This window comes from Equus quagga, chromosome 1 (genome assembly GCF_021613505.1).
Source record: "Equus quagga isolate Etosha38 chromosome 1, UCLA_HA_Equagga_1.0, whole genome shotgun sequence".
Classification (NCBI taxonomy): Eukaryota; Metazoa; Chordata; class Mammalia; order Perissodactyla; family Equidae; genus Equus; species Equus quagga.
Genome location: NC_060267.1, coordinates 141158492 through 141181964, shown reverse-complemented (window position 1 = coordinate 141181964; position 23473 = coordinate 141158492). Strand labels below are relative to the sequence as shown.

General features: G+C 40.2%; 1 long non-coding RNA gene across 1 annotated transcript in view; it reads right to left on the bottom strand.

Annotated features, from left to right (window-relative positions):
- Positions 1-23473, bottom strand: part of LOC124237317 (uncharacterized) — a 54765-nt gene that overhangs the window by 13601 nt on the left and 17691 nt on the right. Inside the window, exons 2-3 of the long non-coding RNA XR_006887978.1 lie at positions 10766-10840; positions 9090-9150 (exon numbers count right to left, since the gene is read on the bottom strand). This is a non-coding gene — a long non-coding RNA (uncharacterized LOC124237317). The remainder of the gene's footprint in view (positions 1-9089; positions 9151-10765; positions 10841-23473) is intronic.

Sequence of the window (23473 nt, the reverse complement as noted above, 5' to 3'; positions counted from 1 at the left end):
TGAGCTGTCTCAAGTCTTACTTTGGTAATAACACATCAGGGGGTGTTCCAGAGGGGCCTCTTCCCTCCATGGTCCACACACACCTGGAAAGAAGTTTTCAGGAGCCTCCTGGGAACATCCATTCCAGCCTCTCGACACTTGAAGATGCTATTTCCACAGGGCAGTCATTTCTAAACTTATTCCAAAGATGGAATTCCAATGTACAGAAGAGGTGAAAGTAGAACTTTTGATTAAGTAAGGGGACACGGCATCTGAAGTCCCACCAAATCTGGTTAGAAACTAAGTGGCAATATCAAATGGTATCTTCAAATGTGGCCAAATGGGTCCCCCTTATTTTGCTGCCCACTCTGATGTGTGTTTTGTTTTTGGGGAACGGCAGCCAATTGTAGGGGGCTCTACGGCACTGCTAGGGTCAGCAGTGCTGCTGGGGCCAACTAAAGCTCCATGGGGAAATGCCAGCAGAATCTATTCTGATGCCAGTGATGGCAGTGTGGCAGTGGTTTAAGTGGCTGCAAAATTCAGGGTCTGGTGCAGTGCTGTTGGACATACTGCCACTTGTGTGTCCTTCAGGGGACCAGTTCTGTGAAATCACTTGTATTGTGTCTGTGTATGGAGCCTCCATTCGGGTAGCTGGCTTTTCATCTTTCCTGCAAATTACTTTCTTTTCTGCTTAAGTTAGCTAGAAACCTGACTTTCAACAACCTCTAGCAAGAGAAAGACAAAGGAAGAGAAGTTATTTCAGTAGAAAAAGATTCAAATGTCTCCCCAAACAGAATTTTGCATCTGCTCTGCTTGATGCACTCTTTCCCCCATTGGGTACCCTCCATTGAAATGGAAAGCGGCTTAGGGTCCAAGTTTGGTGTGTTGTTCTTTTCATTTGAGCCGTGAGGATGAGGCACAGGCCTGGAGGAGATGCTCTAGCAAAGACAGAAGAGCCATGGTCCCGAGGGGTCAACTGAAAGGCAGAGAGAGGGTGAGCCCCCTCTATTGCTAATATAACCTAAAGAATGGTACAAAATGCCACTTTCCCTGCACACAAACGGCCTTCTGCATTAAGTACCTCAAGTGGCCCCCTGCCTTGGTGCTGTTCCCTAAAAGCAGAGCCTGAGGCAAAACTTACTTGCAGGCAGTTGGCTTGACAAGTCCTCCCAGGGAGCAGCAGGCAGGGAAAGGGGAACCAGAGACAGAGAGGAGAGAAAGCTATCACCAGATGCCTTGTCATCTGTGAGTTGGTTACCACTGTGGGCCACTGGGAGTCAGCCTTCTGAGAAGGCCAGGTAAAGTGCACCCCAGAATTGTTCACCTCAGGGACAGAAGAAGCACTAACAGTAAGCTCCTGTTGTCCACTGGCTGAGGGTTGTCCTGTGTGCCCTCACCCCCACACATCCAGACTGAGCCATGTGAGGTGGGCTCCCACAGGCCCTTCCTGCCACCCCCACCACCCCCCATCCCCGGGATGGAAGAGCAGCCCCAGGGCAGGCGTGGTCCTGCCAGCAGAAGGTGCTGACACCTGGGAGCAGGGTACTCTAGCCATGCCTGGAATCAGAGGCTAGACCAAAGGGATGTGAGGTGGTGTACAAGGTGTCCAACCCTCCCAGTGCTACCTTCTCACAGAACAGCACTTCACGCTTTTCAGAAGGTTAGTACCATGTTGCATGCCTATTTAAAATGATTGTTGCCCAAGTCTGGTCACTTTCAATGCTATTTCTGAAACACACCCCACATCACTAACACAAGCAAAAATATGGATCCCTCCAGGTCTTGGCCTCTCTTATTTGCACGTACTGCTTAGCCTATGCATTATTACTTTGGATTTGTTACCATGAGGCTGGGCAGAGGGAACAGGCTCCCAAGATTTGAGATCAGGCTTAAGGAACAGACCCTATTTAGGCCTCAAGCATGAGTCTCACGCTCCAGCTCAGCTTTTTCAGACTCTGCACTGGGGGCTGGTGAGTGGGCATCACAGACTCAGCTAAAGTGGTGTGCCCCTCTCCCATGTCCTACTGTTCCTGTGCAGAGCTCCCGTGAGGGCCTCTCAGGAAAGGTGTGACTGAGCCAAGGCAAGATGCAGGGTTCCTTGCCACTTTGATGGCAGCAAAGCACCTGCCTTCACCCATGACATTTACCTAGACAAAGGCATGAATCATGCATTTATTCCACTGATAACCTAAAGCCCTTCTTTAAGTTTTGGTTTTTTCCAGTTACCAGAACCATTTACCTTAAGTTATTTCCAAATAGACTTGAAACCTATCTCCTCATCCTCTCCTGGGGAATGCCCTTTATCAAAATTTCCAGCATGTAAAGCAATAGCAAATAAAGCCTGGGGGGGGGGGGTGGTTCTGGCCACACTTATGTAACAACATCTCTGAATATATTATTGACCCAGTGCGGAAGGAAGTTATGAATGAGGTAAAGAGATTGTGGTTCATTCGTTTCTTTTCTTATAAACTTGAGTTTATATTAACATAGTTCTTCATTCCTAGCGATACTGTAAACTGACTCTTACAGTCACTAAACAGTTTTTCTCAGCACAGAGTTTCTCTGCAAGTCTGAAACAAACCTTACTCAGTTAATCGATTTCTTTCTCAAGTCCATTAAGTGAAGGTGAGCTGTTACAGTACTTTTTTTCTACAACGATAGTGATTCAAACAGCATTAGTGGGTCTGAAGACATTAAAGATGGCAGCTATTAAAGTGTAATATCTGTGTCATAGGTCCATTCCATATGCAAAAGTTTTAAGGTGGTCTCAGGACAGGCCAAACTGTCGTTGGCATATAGTGGTTCTAACTCAAGGAAGAAGCAGCCTAATCGAGTGTGAGAGTCAGAAACCACCTCTCAGCTCACCCGGAACTTCAGCCCATGTGGTCTCTTTGCTTCCAGTTGTTCTTTTGCCCAGAGAGAGCTCTTTAGGCAGCCGTACTACAACACATCAAAGCATCTTGCATCCAACTTTAGCTTCGATGTAAGTGGTAGCAAACCCGCACATTCACATCTGTGCCAGAATCTGTTGGTGTTTTCAACCATAGCCTTGTTTTCTCAGAGATTAAAATTTAGTTAGGGGAAATGAGATTACCCCGTGTCAGACTTCAAAGGACAAAGGCATATTCTGCATTACAGCCCAAACATATGATGTAAAAGGGCACTATGGGAAACACAGACAGGTCAGTGGGCATGGCAGTTGCCAGGAAAGAAACAATGTGTATGTATTGACATTCCATCACAAGTAGTCACTTCTCTACTCTCCTCATGGAAGATTGCTCCCCTACCCACTCCAGCCATACAGTTCTGGTCAGCCTGCCAATCACAGGCTAAGCTGATCAGTGATTTGTCATATGTCCTTGTCCCCAACCAAGTTCAGGCCAATCTGAGTCCCTCCTGGGGTTTTCTTCTTACTGAAGTCATCAAGGAAATGCTCTTTTTATTCTCTGCTCATATGGCTATAAAATATGTAAGTCTGGAGCTAGGTGATGCTTCAGTTCCTGCTTCCTTTGCAGGGAGCCTGGGATAACAAGATGAGCTTGCAAAGAGGGGTAGGTAGAAAAGCTGAGGAGTACCAGTGACATCCAAGTCCCTTAGTCTAGTTATCCCTGAGATCAGCTCCACCTGCCCCTTTTCTTGGGCAAAGGCTGGAACTTGCCACCGACCAAGTCCTAATACAGAATGTTTCATAAATGGAGATGCAAGTTGGGTCTTGAAGGCAGGTTAGGCCTTGGATTCATGTTAAGAAAAAGGAGCATGGAGGGAAGCTGGAGGGCAGAGGGAGGTACAGTGATCAGACTGACAGAGCAAATGTGCTGTTCAGGAATGGGAGAGATGATTAATCAGAAATGGGGATGAGTTGTATACTTTGGGATTGTTGTTAGAATAAATACATTCTAAATTGATTCAAATTTGCAAAATAAATGTTGAAAAGTTTCCTTCCCATGCCTGTTTCACAACCATTCAGTTCCTATCTCTAGAGGAAATCAATATCCATACAGCAAATTTTGCATATATAAACAATATGCATGACTATTTTGGAAAGTTTTGAGTGCTTAGATAAGGCACTTGGTCTGTATTTAGTAGGCAACATGGAGCCACTATAGATTTTCTAGAAGTGTAATTTACATATAATAAAATGCATACTTTAGATTCTTAGACAAAAGACTTACACAGTGAGAGTAGTGTTTTAGGGTGATTTGGCTGATGGAAGGGTTCAGAATTTCACTGGGTGGTCTTAACAGGAGACTTGAGATGACAGAAAAAAAGGTGACCTTTGGGGAAAATATCAAAGTCTAACATTGGTGTGATTGCAGTCCCAAAAAGACGAAAGACAGAGACAGGGTACAAAATATTTGACAAAATAATAGAACGAATTTCCAAACTTGGTGGGAAATGTGAATTTATAGATGAAGAAGTTTAGTGACTCCTAAGCAGGTTAAACACAAACAAACTACACCTAGGCACATCATAGTCAACTGCTGAAAACCAAAGATAAAGAGAAAATTTGAAAGAACCAGAGGAAAAGGATACTTTACATACAGCGGAGCAAAATTAGGAATTATGGTTGACTTCTCATCAGAAAACAATGGAGGCAAAAAAGTCAGTGTAATAATATCTTTAAAAGTGCTGAGGGGCTGGCCCTGTGGCCAAGTGGTTAAGTTTGGCATGCTCTGTTTCAGTAGCCTGGGTTCATGTGTTGGATGCAGACCTACATCACTCATCAGCCATGCTGTGGCAGCAACCCACATACAAAATAAAGGAAGATTGACACAGATGTTAAGTCAGGGATAATATTCCTCAAGCAAAAAGAAAGAAAAGAGGAAGATTTCCACAGATGTTAGCTCAGGGCCAATCTTCCTCAGCAAAAAAACAAACAAAAAAAGTTGAAAGAAAACTGTCAGCCTAGAATTCTATATCCAGCCAAAATACCCTTCAAGAATGAGGGCAAAATAGGGGCTGGCCCAGTTGCATAGTGGTTACATTCACAATCTCTGCTTCAGTGGCCCAGGGTTCGTGGGTTTGGGTCCCAGGTGTGGCCCTATGCCATGCTGTGGCAGTGTCCCATATACAAAAAGAAAAATAGAGGAAGATTGCCACAGATGTTAGCTCAGTGACAATCTTCCTCAAGCAAAAAGAGGAAGATTGGCAACAGATTTTAGCTCATGGCCAATCTTCCTCACACACGCAAAAACTCAAACAACACAATTTGCAAAATGGCAGACATAAATCTAACCATATCAATAATTACATTAAGTGTAAGTGGATTAAACATTCCAGTTAAAAGGCAGAGATTGTCAGAGTGGTTAAGAAAACAAGACATACTTACATGCTATCTACAAGAGACCTACTTTAAATATAAAGATATAGATTAGATTTACATTAAGCCTATGGAAGCACATATACCATGCAAAAAGGAAACTAGAAAACTAGAGCAGCCACATTGAGATTGGATAAGATACTCTAACACAAAGAATTGCCGTCAATAAAGAGGAACATATCAAATTATAGAATGGTCAATTCTTCAGGAAGACAAAACAATCATAAATATGTAGAAGCCAAATACCAGAACTTGCAAGTACATGAAGCAAAAATCATTGGACTAAAAGGGAGAACGACAAAATCCCCAACTGCGTCTATGGACTTAACACTCTTCTTTCAGTTATTGGCAGAAAAAACTAACCAAAACCCAAAAATCAGTAAGGATAGAGATTTTAAAAGTACTATGGACCAACTCGACCTAAATGACACTCATAGAATACTCCACCAATCAACACAGAATACATGGTACATTTATCAGATAATTTATGGTCCAGCACATGATCTGAGTCTCAATAAATTCAAAATATCAAAATAACACAATATATGTTCTTTATCCACAACAGAATTAGGAATCAACAAGATAGATAGAAAAAGAGACAAATATCTGAAAATTAAGCGCACTTCTAACAAGTCAAAGAAATTGAAGAAATTATAAAATATTTTGAACTAATTGATAATTAAAATAAAACACTAAAATGTGTGGGATGCAGCTAAAACAGGGCTTAGAGGCTCAGAAGAAAATTATAGCTACAAATATTTATTTTAGAAAGGAAGAAAGATCTTAGATCAATAATCTAAAGTTCAATGTTAGCTAGAAAAAAAGAGCAAAGTAAACCCAAAGCAAGTAGAATATAAATAAGAGAATAAATTAGTGAAATAGAGAAAATTAATAGACAAGATACAAGAGAGAAAAATAGAAAAATAGAGAAAGGAAGATCAAAAGTTCTTTCTAATAAAAGATGAACAAAATTGATAAACCTCTAGCTATCTTAGTTAAGAAAATAAAAAGAGAGAACACAAATTACCAATATCAGGAATGAGAGATATTTAAAGGATAAGCAAATATTATAAACAACTTTATGACAATAAATTAAACAATTTAGATGAAATTAACAATTCCATGAAAAATACAACTTATTAAAGCTGATGCAAGAAGAAATAAGAAATTCGAATGCCTCTGTCTATTAAAGAAATTGACTATTATCAAAGTTCTTCTCATAAACAACACTCCAGGCCCAGATGGTTTCATTACCATAATCTATCAAACATTTAAGAAAAAATAACACCAGTCTTACACAAACTCTTTCAAAAAATAGAGTTGGAAACACTTCTCAATGTATTTCATGAAGTCAGCATTTCCCTAATACCAACACTAGATAAAGAGAAGATAAAGAGAAGAACACTGCAGACTAATACGTCTCATGAATATACATGAAAACTCCTTAGCAAAATATTAATACATCCATACATTGTGAACAAATAGGGTTTATGCCCAGAATGCAAAGATGGTTTGAGATTTGAGAACTGGCCAACAAAATCCTCCATATTAACAGAATAAAGGAAAATTACATGATTGTTTTAATAGAAGCAGAAAAAGCATTTGACAAAATTCAACATTTATTCATGATAAAACTCAGCATACTAGGAATAGAAGGGAATTTCCTTAATCTGATAAAAGGCATCAACAAAACACCTGCAGCTAACATCATACCTGATGCTGAAATGCTGAATGCTTTCCCCCTACAGTTAGTGACAAGCAAGGGTATCCATTCTCACCATCTCTATTTTAACACTGTACTAGAAATTGTAGCCACTGCAACAAAGTAAGAAAAAGAAAAGCCATAACAATCAGAAAGGTAGAAGTCAAACTTTCTGTATTCACAGATAGCATGACTGTTTATGAAGAAAATTTTAAAGAATCTATAAATCAATTAATAGAACTAACAAGCAAATTTAGTAAGGTCATAAGATACAAGGTCAACATTGAAAAATTAATTGTATGCCTATATATGATTGAAAAACTGAAATTTAAAAAGCAATACCATTTATACTTACTTTCCAGCCCCTCTGGTATTGAGTGGCCTGTGACCAAGCTCTGGTCAATGGAATATGATAGAGGTGATCTGCCTCCCTCCAAGCATGGCCCAGAGAATCCTCCCAGGTGCAATCCTTAGTCCTCTCTTTCCTTCCCTATAATTACCGGAAACCTTGGTTTGAAGATGACAGAGCCACAAGATAGGTGCCTGGTTCCCTGAAGCTCTGCTTTAGAAGAGAGATGTCTGCTATTGGGAATAACTGTTTTGATACTTCTAATAATAAATTTATAATGTTTGATCTGTTGGCTAATATTACCCTAACTGATAGAGCGACCATCACTAGGGGATCAGATAGGGAAAATGTGGTGGGTGAATATTCTAGAACACCATGCTGCCATTAAATGCCATGAATATATCCACATAGCTGTGCATACATCGTAAAAAAACACAGAGTAGAAAGACAGAGATCCATAATATGGAACCACTTATGTAAATTGGAATACATTCCACTGTATATTGAAGGAGTCATACGTATATAAGGACATATTATTAAATGCAGTAGAAAGGCTAGGGTGGAATGGGAGAGGATTTTAGGGACAAGGGGAAAAAAACATGTGGCCATGAAATGATACTCAACTCAGCAACTGCAACAGCACAAGGGACAACAGGTTGGAAGATGAGGAATCTGAAAGTAGATGCTCTTAGGAGGATATGTATGAGCAGCACACAAAGACAACATTAAGGATTCTAGATATTATTTAATAGGAAGTCCAGTGGCACAGTTTGCTCCACAAAAACAGCAAATAAAAGTATACTTAGCTAAGGAAAGCTTTGATATTCATCGTCACATTTGCAAGATGGAATGGTGGGTATTTTCTGGTAGATGTAAAAGTTTTATGTCATAATAGTGCTCATCTGTGTTTCAAAGGCAAGGTTCTTGGAAACTGAGTCATCTGATAACCCAGATGCTATTAATGGAAGCCTCAAAACAGGAATGCTAAAATTGAGACTGTCTTCCATTTAATCAAAAACTCTGCTATGGCTCTGAAAGGAATTGCAAAGAGCCCTGAGCACACACCACACACAATGATTCATACTTGGCCTTTAGTTCTCTTCTAGAAACAAACAGCTCAAGACAGTGGGTCAGTTTTGTCAGGTCTGTATGAGAAGCAAGAGGATCTGACCACTTAATAACCTTATTGTTTTAAATTCCCATGTAAGAGAAGAGGCACAGTTCCAGTTTAGCCATTTAGCAGGTGAATTATATATGATTTTAGATGAGGCTCTGTAGACTAGAGACTCATTTCAGTGTCTAACTGCTGGAAAGAGTGCAATAAAAATACATTTAAGGCCCCATAGAAATAGCAACAGCCATTAAAGTTGTACTACTACTTAAAAAAAAATTCATAATTGAATGAGATTGCTCTGGTCTCACTGTGGTATTCACATATACCTTGAAAAGGCCCAGCTCCCAGTGATACAAAATACATTTTGATTGTGTACCTACATTTGATGGGGGGGTGGGGGCAAGGAGGTCTACTGATAACAGCAGGATTTCATTTAATAGGACAAAGTAGACGATAGAGGGATGTGTAAAGGGTCACAATGTTCTTCTTATTACTGATTTCAGCAATAAAATGTTTCAACATATGCTTGTGGGCTCTGTGCTACTGTGCATCTCAACACTTCAATGCATTAGAACCTAAGAACTTTGTAACGGAATCCTCAAGATGTCAAGACAAAATTCCTTACCATCACTGTGCAACTTTTACAACTTGCAGAGGATGCTGTCATCACACCTGGTGCAGATGCTCTGCAGATGAAAACCCAGAATTAGGCCAGGCGACAGAGGCAGGCAAGATACATTATTTAAGAGATGCATTATTTAGTCAAAATGTGAAACATTCAGTTTGAACTGTTCTGGAGCAAAGTGGGAGTCGGGAGAAGAGTTTAGGGGAGGGTCCCATCTCACTCCTAGAGCTCTTCTTTCAAACTATTAGGCAAATTTTTACACTCCAGAGCAAAATTTATATGCATTCCTTGATGGTTAGCGCCCTAGTAGGAAATAGCCTTTGGCACACCACCATCTAGTGGCATCCCAGAAGAACTCGAGAAGCTGCATTTATTTATTTTCCTTAAAGTCATTGGAGCATAGGAAGAAGCAGTTTATGTAGCATAGGAACCTCTTTGCATTCTAGGCCCTCTCTAAAGAGGGGAACTCCCACTGTACCTCAATAATGGCAGGGCAGACTGCCCTCATCTGAATGAACCCTGCTGCCTTTCATTATCTCAAGTGAGGATCGTAGTATCTATTCCTAGTTTGTTGTGAAGATAAAAATGATTCACACATGCAGTGCTCACAAGTATGCCTGGTGCAGAGTAAGCACTCAAATTTCTTAGATCCAATGACATTCCTTCATTTAAGAACTCAACTCACCACTGCTTACAGCTAAACCAACCATCTAGGCTTGTCAGGTTGCCCTACAAGACCATCCACAAGCGTAGGTGGCCGAAAGCAGTGGAGAGGCAACAGCACTTCCATTAAGCAAGGATAAAAAGTAGATGAAGAAAAAGCTTCCATTCTTTCTCCTATTTTTAGGACCACTACTCTTCTCATGACCTCCAAAAAGAATTACAGTTTTAACCATTTTTGGTTTCACAAATACCTCTGGGAATCTGGTAAAACTTGGGGTCACCAGAAAAATGCACACAAAATCTTACCTTTGATTTTGGGCAGTTCACTGACCCCCTAAAGCTTATTCCCATGGACCCCAGGGTTAACACTGCCTCATTTAGAGACTGCCGGGTCATTGGAAACAGGAGAGGAGGGACTTTTCCTCCAGCCCTTCTTTAAGCCTCTTGCTTCCAGCACTGGGGGAAGAGTTATTGGTAAATACAGGGCCTGCTCCTATATGTGTTCTCATCTCTGCCCTGCCACTCACTCACTGAGAAAAAGCTGACTTTGATTTTTCTTTTTCCCCTTTAAGGCTGAAGTAGCCATTTAGGTGTTGTCTCAAGCTTTACTCACTCCTTCCTCCAAACCAGGAAAAGGCACTTGGGGGCTGCCCTCGGACAGCTATCAGCAGAGGATGAAAGGCCCATGAAATATACAGACATTAAGACCTCAGCCATCCGTCAGGTAATTTAGGATTTTAAACGATAAAATAAAAAGCCTGGCTACCCATATATTCTGAAAGCCACACCTTCCACTAAAGAAGTGCCTAAGTAGGGGTGACCAGAGCTGTTGCCCACTGGAAACCACAGGGCTCTCCCCACCCCTATCATCAATCATTCTTGGATCATGGCAGCTGTTTGTTGGATTACAGGATACCTTCTCCAAACTCAAAAGTTGTGCATTGTTCACTGTGATTTGGGGGATGTCATTTAATATCGTTTTACCTAGTTCAATAACTTCAGAGAGACATTACCTGGTCTGGATGAGGGATCTGCACAGTCAAACCTTCTGTCCTTCCCAGGTCAAGTATATCACATACCCAAGTGGGCTGTAGGATGGAGTAGGAAGAAGAAATTCGGTTTTAGTGGAGGTCTTTTGATTTTCCTTTTCCCCCAACAGAAGCAACAATTCCATTTTATAATTTTGGTCTCAGTTTTCCTAAATTATATGCAAGCCAAACAACGCCTTTGTGGACAATCGTGCCACACTAAGCCTAGCCACCTCTCTGATCAGCCATAGTCCTGCTTTTCCCTTTTGTCTCCCAGGCATCGGAGCCATCTTTCACATCTTACATTTTCTTTCATGCTTTCTTTATACTTTTCTGTTCCTTTCATCTGCTCTTTCATCTCATCAATTCATTCTTTGGCTATATCGACTACTGTTTATCCTATATTTATGCTCTTTATCTGTATTTTTTTCACATTTCTACTTAGTTCTTTGATTTCTTGCTCTTGCTTCATGCTGTTAACACCATTCCATATCTCAAGTTTATTGATCATCTCTATTTTAAGTCCTTGACCAATGTTCCAATAGTTCTGTTTCAGAGGGTTTGTGTTTTTGGTTTGAGGTCTTTTATGCAATGGCACTCTTCAAGTGTCCAGGTATGGAGACTGTGGGATTTTTCCTTGGGAGTATCTGCTACCCTGCCTGGTAATAGGACCTGGGAAGGGCTGAGAGTCAGGTTCTCCTCTGTTGACTTTCTGTTGAGCCTAAAGGATGAGCAGGGGAAGAAGCCCAAGCACCACAGGACCATCTTTGATATCTCTACCAGGCAATTGTCACCCTCCAACTCTTAGAGAAACATGGTCTTGGGAGGATCTACAGAGCCCCCACCCCTGGGTTTAGAGGCAGAGAGTAGACACAGGACTGCCAATGGGTGGCTGGTCAGTCCTCTCCTTATTTCCTCAACTCCTCACACCAGCAGGGATTTCTGTCTGTTCGCTGCCCTGATAGTATCTAGCCTTCACTGGGGGCAGGGTTGCTGCTCTCATTTCCAACAGGGAAAGGACAGGCAGTGACAGTCCCCAGGCAATGTAGAGGGAAAGTATGAACAGAACCAAAAAGCTTTCTTCTCACAACCACTCCCAGCTACCTCACATTTGCCAGCGGGGACTGCCTCTCCCCAGGGGTTTCTCAGTTGTTTTTTAAGTTCCCAGATTCTACTCTTCCTTCTTGCTTCTCTAGGGTTGATTTTTCTTGAGAGACCAACAGCCCACATTGTCCATGTGGATTTAACAGGAATCACCTACTTATTCTTAAGGCAAGCCTCCTTCCCACACCTGCTTAGCTCCTATAGACTTTGCTCTGGATGACTAAACAAAATCCTGAATAAAAGTCCTCAGCGAGAGTTTTGGAAAACAAGCACCATTGTTTCCTAAAGGTAGTGAAAATATGATTTTTATCTAGAAAAATAAGACCTTTGCCATCCCACTATGACCCCAGGGTTGTTCTCCTAGGATTTTAGAATGGAAGAACAGAGAAAGAAGATCAGATACAAGGGTGCTTATTCTAATCTGTATCTCTCTAGATTAGTCTCCTCATATGGGAGAAATTGAGGGCCTAGGTGGTCAGCAGAGTGCAGAAAATAAATACCTGCACACCTTCTATTTGATGAAGAGGTGATTCATATTTTGACTTAAGAACGTTGAGAGGATCCAAAAATCCTAGAACAACCTAATGTTATTGACATAAAATTTCAGTCATTGATAGATTCCCAAATACCTTTTGGATTCTCCAAAAATTTAATCTCATTTTTTAAAACATCTGATAAGATTTAAGGAAATCATAGACAAACAGATAAGATGACTGGATTGCTGGCTGGCTGACTCTCAACAGCCTGCCCACTGGACAGGAAGAAGGAATGTGACTTCCTACTGTCTGGCAGCAGCTGCCAGATCTTACTGAGGTTTCCTCCAGGATGCAGTAACTGCCACTATGTTAGTACTTCCACATAGCAAATTTCTTTATGCTGGAGGTTTACCAAAAGAAAGTGGTACAGGTGCCACTGGCAGAAGAGGAAAAAGAGGGAAGGGAGAAGAACAAAAGAAGGGAAGAGGTGAATCTGCAACCTACTTCTGGTATGTGTTTGGTTACAAATCCATCTTCCATCAGGGTATGAGAGTCTTAGGAACAAGATAGTCTGAATTTCATAGCTCCAGACTCTGCCACAAAATATATGCCCAATATATACTTGAATAAAGGAGTTAACCAGTGCATAATGAATTGAATCAGTAACTCAACAGTTTGCTATAAATTCTAGGGTCTCCTACTCCCTAGATGGATGATTCTAGTTTTGACCAGTTGACAAGGCTTAAAGTTCACTCAACTTACAGTCTTGACCTTAACAGGACTTAGGACCCCTGAATCTCCATTTCAGGATGAACACAGCCACAACCAAGGATTTTAAGTCCAGCTCTTAGTGGACACATCTCTGGTAAATTCAACTTTAAAACCAGCAACTCTAAGAGTGTACTTCTGAGTAAAGAGAAAGGAGATAAGTGGAAAATTTGGTTTCTATTTTATGTGGTCTGGTAATAATCCAACATTTTCCCATAATCAGTTTTAGAAATGCAATAACTGCATGTAGACAAAAACTATATATATCATATTACACTGTTCCCAGAGGGATGCCATGAAAAGAATATGACTCTTGATGATTCAACCTCTATGAGCCTTAATTGAGAAGACACTTCAGACAGGGTTTTAAGGATTAAAGAAAATATGTCTAGTCTAGCACGGTCCTGGCAGAGAGTAGGTACTAAACAAGGAGTTCCCTTCCACAACCTGCCTCAGTCTTCTTACTCATGCTGTTCAGAATGGCCTATAGATATCCAGAAAAAAAAAATACCAAGGAATCAATCCAATAGTAAAAGGAAGGGTGGGGACACTGTCATTAGCAGTTCTATGTTACAGAAAATGAGATAGAAAAAAATTGTACATCTTACATATAGGGTTAGCATCTTCATGGATGCATAATTCATAAGGTTATAATTAAAAGGTGATGGAGGTAGATTGAAGCTCCCCATAGAGGTGCCACTCAAAGCACTTTGGCAATAGTCATAGGGACCAACGCCAAGAATGTGGTCAAATGCTTTCTGCCAAAAGCAGTGATAATACAATCAACATGGAAGGGCAGACCAAGCTGGGCCCCTCCACCAACGCAGCCTTTCGGGTCACGACGGAGACTTTTAGGGTTTTCTGAACCTGTGCCGGGTGGACACAAGGGAGATAGATGGAGCCACAGTTGGAGAGTAGCCAGAATAAACGACTACCTCTGAAAGAGGACAGACTATGTAGAGAAAAAAACAGCCAGGTGGGCCCTTACCAGCTATATCTGTGCATGAAGCATCTGACTGTCAAACAGCATAAAAGTATACACACTAAGAATTGAAAATAAAATCTAAAGAGGACTGTTCCACAGTCAGGGTTGTTGGCAACCCTCTGAAGGAAGGAATGAAGGAGATAAGCTGAACAGTTCCCTGAACTCACCACAGCTGTCTCTGCCTTAGGAAATGGATGAGATGGATCTGGTAACGTGATCAGTATCAGGCCAGACCCCTAATCTCCCCCCATTAACTAGTTATGGGAAAGTCTAACATCTGCATTTCCATGGTAGAGTCTGTAAAGGAAAAGAGTATTCTTGTCATTTGTGAAAGAATAAGAGCAGTAGATTAGACTAAATTACACTAAGCCGCTTTCAGCTCAATCTCTCCAGGGTCTTGTTCACCCGGCACCTTAGGCATATTTTAGTTTCTTTTCAATCAGGACCATGCACAGTCTACATATTTGCTGTAGTACTCCTCATAGATTAAGGTCCTCTCACAAGCATACCTGGAATTTTCTGAAGACTTTCAAATGCCAGAGAACTGGCATTTAACTTTTAGTAACTATTTCACATGGGGCACTGAGTTAACTCAGTGCGAGTCATGGGACTGTATGATCTGTTCCTTTCTATCAATGTGTTTGGCTATCTGAAGGGTTAGGAGTCACAGTAAAGGAGTTAACTATAGCTTAAAAACTAGGGAAAAAATTCCCTTTATTAAAAATCGAACTCAATATTAAGACTTTGGATCCATATCCCAAGCAAACAGGGAAAAAGCTAAGTTCTTTGGCTGCTTCATTCCCACCCACACTTTCCTGGATGGGGTACAGCCTCATAAGCCAACCCAATACTGGGAAAAAAGGAGAAGGACATCTCCAGGTTCAAAGTCAATGGGGTTTTCACTGCACATTTTCTTCAAAGCAGTAGTGGCCTGCTATGGAACGGAACAAGAAACAGCCAGTGAGGTCTTATGTGTACGTGGAGCTACAAGGCAGGACTGACTTAGACAAGGCACAGGGTCATTTTGGTTTGGGTGCTTTGGCAGGCTGCACTGATGACCCAGGCTGGGTGGCCAAGGAGAAAGGTGTTCCAGGCTAATGAGAGGTGAGTGGAAGCAAGGATTAACAAATCAGAGCAGGTACCCAAGGAAGCACTATCTTTCATTTAGTAATGCTTACATTTGACAGGGCTCAATCCTGGCTTGTCTCTAGATACGTTATAGCCATGAAATAGAATCAAGACTCAACACCTGAACTGAGTTGAAAACAGAAACCCAGGAGTTTACTGTTAACTAAAATAGCATCCATCTGGCCTCTTCATAGCCATGACCAAAATTAAAACAACTGGGTGGTGTTGCCATAGTGATTCAATTGTTACCATTGCAGACTGGGCTGTCCCCTGGGTAGGGCAACAAGGTCCCTGTTAGCCCCACATGGTCCTATACTTTACCTCTTTTTTCTGATCGTTACAATTCAATTTCAAACTTCTGTTTCTAACCAAAGCCTCAAGGACCCATGAAATATATCAATAGCCCAACCTCCTTTCAAGTGCTATTATCCTGGTTGGCTGTATTGCTTAAATAACCCTAGGCCCTACAGTCTTCTAGGGATGATCCTAATGTTATATGTGGGATTTCCCCCTACTTAGGACTTGACAACAAAGCTAAATTTCAACCTCTCAATAATTTTAGAAAAGCCATAAAGCTAAAATAAAAACGAATGGCTTGGAACCAAAAGTTGCTTCAGTGAGGCAATTGCAAATTACCGGTCCCTAAGGTGGGGGTTCTCAGACACCCCACAAAAACAACAGTTGGCTTAGGACTCTGCTCTTCCCCCATTGTACCTGCATAGAAAACCATGGTTCTTCAAAGCAAAGTCTGGATGGATGGGGAAGTGGCTGGAGGTCGTATTCTCCAGAGAGCAGATTAAATGTACAGAGAAATTGATCTCTATGGAGAAAGGGAGACACACAACTGACCTTGGTTTTCCTCCACTCCTGGGGACTCAGCTTTTTCTACAAACCTATTTGTTTATCCCGGCTTACCTTCCAGAGGTTATAAAGCTCTTGTCACAGCTACCCAAAGAGTGGGTTTCAAAAAGTATTCTAGGCATAGGCTGGATTCCCCCACCACCTGTGTAGGTAGAGGCTGCTGGCCCAGAGGGAGCTTTCATAGCCTGTGGCTGGATTTCCTGCTCAGGAAAACTGAGAGGGAGGGATTCCATAATTCCACTCAGCTGCCTCACCCGAAGGAGGCTTCTTCTGAGTAACAGGACACTGTTTCTCACCAGCAATCAACACTGCTTATGACTACAAACAATATGTTGGGTGGGTTCTTAAAACTTGGTTGGAGTGGCTGTATATTTTACGAAGTGCAAGGTCATTCCCCAGAATCTAATGTGCCATAGAGAGAAACTACTGCCCAAACAGCAGTTGGAAGCTTGGGTTAAGTAGGTGGTTCTCAGACCTTATTGTTCCATGGGTCACAAGTGTGGAGCTTATTAAGGTTCCTGGATCCCACCTCAAGAGATTCTGAGTCAGTGGCTTGTGACTCTGCATTTGTACCAAGCACCCAGCTAATAACAATGTAATTGTTCCATGGTCCATGTCCCTGAAGTAGCAACATGCAAACCTTCAGGCCAGGCCAAGGTCCTGCACAGCCCGGCGGGACCTTACACTTCCAGGAGTACTTTCTCTGACTCCATAACACAGGTTGTCCACTCCGTGATTTGTCTGGGATACCACTGTACACTCTAACTTCAAGCCTGTGTCTGTGCTACGAACAGTGGTGGCTCCAGAACCTCTCCATAGGGCAGGGATTAGGGGTGCTCGATGTGGGGACTGGGGAACACTGCTTGGCCTCACATAGTGTGCCTATTTGGGGCAGCTTGGGAAGGTGTCAATGCTGTTTGGCAAAGGAGCCTGACTTGTTGAAATGGCAATAGCCCACAAAGATGGCTGAATTACATGGTAGTTATAAGTGTCAATTTGTCCACCTCACTCTGGATTCTAAGCTCATTGAGGACAAGGACTGTGTGTCACCCGTCTTAGTGTCTCAGAAGAGCATTCCATGCAGTAGGTGCTCAATAACTTGTGGTTAAAATTAACTGCTGCACAGGCACGTCCACTAAACCTCCCCTGAATGCCTATAGACAAGCACAGGGCCTTGCACATTGAAAGGCACACCACAATTATTTATAGATCTGATTTAATACTAGGCTTTCCTAAGTCAGAACTGCCACAGAGGGTTGCACAGGGTGTGCACTGCAAAGAGATACCACATTGAAGAAGCTCTTATTCACACTGCAGCCATCAAAGACCTAAGGCCAAGAGCTACAAACACAAAACTCAGAAGAAAACATAAGTATAAATCTTCATGGCCTGAGATTAGATATACCACCAAAAGCACAAGCAACAAAAAAAAAAAAATAGAAAAATCAGACTTCATCAAAATTAAAGCTTTTGTGCCTCAAAGGACACTATCAGGAAGTGAAAGGACAATTCACAGAATGGGAGAAAATTTGTGTAAATCATATATCTGATAAGAGACTTGTATCTAGAATATGTAAAAAACTCCTACACTTCAATAGTAAAATGATAAATAACCCCATTTTTAAAATGGGTAAAGTATCTGAATAGACATTTCTCCTAAGAAGATATGCAAATGGTCAATAAGCACATGAAAAGATGTTCAACATAATTAGTCATCAGGGAAACGAAATCAAAATCACGAGGTATCACTTCACACCCACTAGGATGGCTAGAATCAAAAGACAGATAACAAGTGTTGGCGAGGATGTGGAGAAACTGGAACCCTTATACACTGCTGGTGGGGAGGGAAAATGGTACAGCTGCTTTGTAAAACAGTCTGGCACTTCCTCAAAAAGTTCAATGTAGAGCTACCACATAACCTATCAATCCCACTCCTAGGTATATACACAAGAAAGATGAAACCACATGTCCACACAAAACCTTGTGCACAAATGTTCAAAGCAGCATTATTCACAATAGCCAAAAAGTGGACACAACCCAAATGTCTGTCAACTAATGAATGAGTAAACAAAATGTGGTATATCCATGAAATGAAATATTATTTGGCAATAAAAAGAAATAAAGTACTAATACATGTTACAACATGGATGAATCTTGAAAACACGATAAGAGATACAAGCCAGACACAAAAGATCACATATTGTGTGATTCCATTAATATGAAATGAAATGTCCAAAATAGGCAAATTGATACAAAGAGAAATTGGTAGTTGCCCAGGGCTGGGGTGGTGGGGAGGAAGTGAGGAGTGACTGCTAATGAGTATGGGGTTTCTTTGGGGCATGATGAAATGTTCTAAAATTGATTGTGGTAATGGTTGCACAACTCTGAATATATTAAAAACCTTTGAATTGTACACTTTAAATGGGTTAATTGTATGATATGTGAATAATATCTCAATAAAGCTGTTCTTTTATTTTTTAAAAAAAGCCATTGCAATAAAACTGACAATAAAAGTTCCAAGGGAATCAAATTGTTCTATATTTTGAAAATGGTTTTGGGGGATTTGTTTACAATTAGATCTATTCAATAGGAAATTCTTCCAAGTGCATCTCATCCAAGCCAGGCCACTCTGTGTGGCTGGCTAGGTTGCACCCTCAACAGCATACTTAACAATATGCAGCAGCCTCGCTCAGGGGGAACAGCATCTCACACCATGTGCTTTACTAGCCTGGCAGAGTAGAGCTGACCTGTGCTCCTGACCCTTCTTTGTGTCAATAATGAAACAGTGGTTATTCTTCATTTCCACTCATTCTCCCCCATTTCAAATGGCCTAGCTCACCTAAATTCCCAAAACAATTCCCTTGAAATGCATGGAACACAGAAGAAGGCCAGAGCCAAGAACAGAATGGATGTCAAACCCCAGCCTTCTTGCTGGTTGGATTTGAGGCATTTCTATTTGCTTCCTGAGATGGTACTGACCATCTGGGGATTCCATCTGTCTCCTCCAGGGTCCTGCAACCCTGGATTGTGACTCCTGCTAACAATTGAGTGCCATGATTCCATTTCAACAAAAATATGTGGCGTTTTACCTTGAGTGCTGAAGAACTCTTAATATTCCCTAACTATTCCTTAACCGCTAAAGAAAATTGAACCCTGACTTACTGACAGTTTGGTACACTATTATCTTGAGAATAAAATGAGACAAAATGTGAAAAAACCTTGAATGTTTTTAGAAAACAAATGGTTTACAGCCAGAAAGAATAAGGAAGACAGTAGTAAAACACTATAAACCAAGTCCTTGGGGTAATTATTTTACCTCTCTGGGTCCCAGTTTACCCATTTTTAAAGTGGGCATAACAGTAGTACCCTTTTCATAAAGTTGTTAAGATTAAATAAATTAATATACATTAAGAACTTTAGAAAAGTACCTAGTTCATACTTTGCTATTATTATAGTGTTTATTATTAACAATTTTGTACGTTCCAGATTTTTCTTTGAATGAATTTTGGAGGGATCCACTCCAATGTGTTGGCCACCAGCTTATGGGTTTCCTCTTATCCTGATGAAAGCTATATTCTAATTCTTCTAAATAAATAATAGTTAAAAAGCATAATTTCATGGTTACGAATCTGATTCTGGAGCTGGTCATCTGGATTTTAAACCTGCTTCTGTCATTTTTCTATGCCTCAGTTTCAACATCTGTTCAATGAGGACAATCATAGTACCAAGCTTATAGAATTGTTGTGAGGATTAAGTGAGTCATTACATGTAAAGACTTAGAGCAGAGTCTGGTACATAGTAAGTACCACATTTGCTATTATTATTGTTAGATTAAAACGTGAAAATGTTATTGCTGGTTATATGATAGGAATTCCTTACTTTTTAGGGTTGCTGCTAAAGTAAAAAAAAAAAAAATGTCTTTTCTAAAGATCTCCAGCAATAATCAGGTACAAACTAGGGCCACCCTTTCTTGTTAAGGCAGCACTCACTACTGGAGAAGAATCCCAGGGTATCATCCACCCTGAGTTTAAAGCCCACAATTTACATCAGGTTAAACATTTAAACAAGTTAAGAACAAAAGAAAAAGACTAATAGGAACCATTCAACATGGTTATTTTTTCATGCAAATTCAGATTTCAGGAACGGATAAATGACCCAAGCATTAGAAGGACAGAAATACAATTTATGCCCTCCACAGTAGGGCAATAAGTTTGTTTGGAAAGTGTAGGGAGGGCTACAGTTGGTGACAGAACACTTTTAGAACTGCTCAGTGACTGCCATTTTCCCCATTTGTGTTTTCCAAAGAGCTGTGCACACTGTGGTTAGGATGAACATGCGTTAGCTGCAGAGCCAGAAAGTGCAGAGCTGTGAGCTCAAGCACTGTGGGCTGTCCTGACCTGCAGCACCACTAGGGAGGGAGCTGAAAGAGTACACTTGAAGGCGGGCTATGTTTTAAAAATCTTCATGGTACTATGCTGACAGGCCCTAGGAATAATGACTTCTTACTATAAAAAACAAATAACAACAGTAAGCCCAAGCCACTGTAGGACTCCAGTCCTACTGGAGAATGGTTGTGAATCCTGGACTCCAAATTCTAAAAATAGGCAGTATTCTCTTGTAAATATTGATTAGTTTGGTTAGATTAGAAGTCGAAGGATCAGAGGGAATTTGACAGAATATGCACCCTCAAAGTGTTACCTCTGAAGAATTTCTTATTGATTCACACAGAAATTACTTAACCATCTAAAAAATTCAGTGGATCATAAAATCAAGTGATGAATGCTAATGCCAGCCAATGATGAAGGAAATGTATATAAACATAAAAAACATTAATCTTGACATGATGTTATGTGTCTATAGCATGCATATGAGAATTTGGATCCCCAAATTAAAATATATGGGAAGATTCATCACTATCCTACTGAAGGGTCTCTTTATCAGCCATAAAATAGCTATCTCTCAGAAAGGTGGTCTTCTTCCTCAAGATCTCTCTTCTTATAGGACAGAGGTTCTTATTAAAACCAAGTGTGGAAAGAAAAACACTGACAGATTGAACACATAAAAATCCAAATCTTTTGCTTCACAAAAGATGTCATAGACAGAATTAAAAGACAAGTTACCAATGGGAGAAAATGCCAGTAATATACACAACAAGGAAAGTAGTAATATCCATAACATAGGCAGAAAAAAATAAAACCCCCAAATTGGTAAAGAATGTGCATACAAATTCACAGAAGAAACAATAACTAAAAATTCATGAAAATATGTTAAGCCTCAATAATATTCAATGAAGTATGTTTGAAATAGAATATGCCATTTTTGTCCATCACAAGGTAAAAAATTAAAATATTAACAATAACACTAAGAATATAATTTTATATTATAATTTACATCTTCATTAAAATAAAGAGAATTTGAAAATCTCTAGCTTCATTCATGACTAACTTCATTTATTCAACCAGTATTTACTGAGTTCTACTAAAGCCAACCACAGTGCTAGAACTTGTAGTAGTTACTAAAATGAATAAAAGACACCTACAAATAAACTGTAGTCTAGGGAGAGAGACCAATATCCAAGCAGCCAACTGAATACAAGACAGAGTGAAGTAGGTACGAGAGAGATTTGGATGATCAAAGGCTTCCCAGCGGGAGATGTCCTCAAAAAGGGCTGGCATTTGAGCAAAACTTGTGATACTGAGCTGAAATAATATAGACAGAAGAAGGAGGAAGAACACTCTGCCAGAGTAAAAAAAAAAAAGTGAAATCACAGAAGTAAGAAAGGTCATGAGGATGTCTATGACTATCGAGGCTGGTGTGAACATCGTAGCCAGGTTACTAGGGGTGAGACTGGCAAGTAGAAGATGGCTCAGTGTTTCCAAACTAGAATCTACAGCCACCAACAAATCATCCTCACGTGTGTGCAAGGATTTGTATCCCAAACTTTCTTCTAAACAATGACAAAGTGGGTTATATCCTCAGGGTAAGAATGAACCAGCCATCACATGGATATGCAGCCCAGGTTTCTATCATCTGGATTAAATGGACAAATTGCTAGAAAAATATAATTTACCTATACCTACTCAAGAATAAATAGAAAACCTTAATAGTTCTATGATCACTAAAGAAATGGACTCAGTGGTAAAAAAAAAAAAAGTTCCCCCCACTATGGAGGATATAATTATAATCTTGCCCTAATTATCCTAAGTACAGAAAAAACAAGAAAGTGCCTAAATCATTTTATGAGGCAAACATAATCTTGACATCAAAACATGGCAAGGAATATGTAAAAAAGAAAAATTATAAGCCAACCTCATGATCACAGATATAAAATTCTCAAATAAAATACAAGCAACAGAAATTAAGGAATATATGAGAATGATACTACACCATGACCGAGTTAAGTTTATCCCAGGAATGCAAGTGTGTTTTAATATTTGAAAATCAATTAACTCATTACATTAATAGATTAAAAGAGAAAATGATGTGATCATTGCAATAGATATAGAGAAAGCATTTGATTAATGATCTTGTAAAATATATGAAAATGTAAAAGCCAAGAAGATCCAAAACAGGCTTGAAGCAGAAGCATATGATGGGAGGACTTGCTGTACCAGACATCAATTCTTTTTATAAAACTATAGTAATGAAGAAAGTGATATTGATACAAGACTAGACAAATGGACCAATGGAAGAAAATAGAAAGCCCAGAAATAATCTCAGATATGAGGACACTATTTATAATGAAGGTGCATTGCAGAGTATTGAAGGAAGGATGATTTTTGCAATAAATGATGCTAAAACAACTGAGTACCCATATGGAAAAAAATGGTGTTAGAATCCGTATATCATGAACCTAAATGTGAAAGGCAAACCTAAGCTTTCAGAAGACAATGTAGAACATTGTCCTGACTTTTGGGCAGGGAAATATTTCTTAAACAATACTAAGTACAGTAACTTTTAAGGAAAAGCTTAATAAATTCATTACATTAAATTTAACAACATCTGTTTCTCAAAAGACAACATAAAGAGAGTGAAAAAGCAAGCCAGCCATAAAATTCAAATTCAGAATATATAAAGAACTCCTACAAATCAGTAAGATTAAGATGGTTACATGTCACTCTAAATTCGTCCAAACCCATAGAACGTACAATACCAAAAGTGAACCCTAATGTAAACTAAGGACTTTGGGTAATGACGATGTGCAATGTAGGTTCATCACCTGTAACAAATGTACCACTCTAGTGGGGGGTGTTGGTAACAGAGGAGGCTATACATGTGTGGGGGCAGGGAACATATGGGAAATCTCTGTACCTTCTGTTCAATTCTGCTGTGAACCTAAATCTGCTGTAAAAAATAAAATCTATTTAAAAA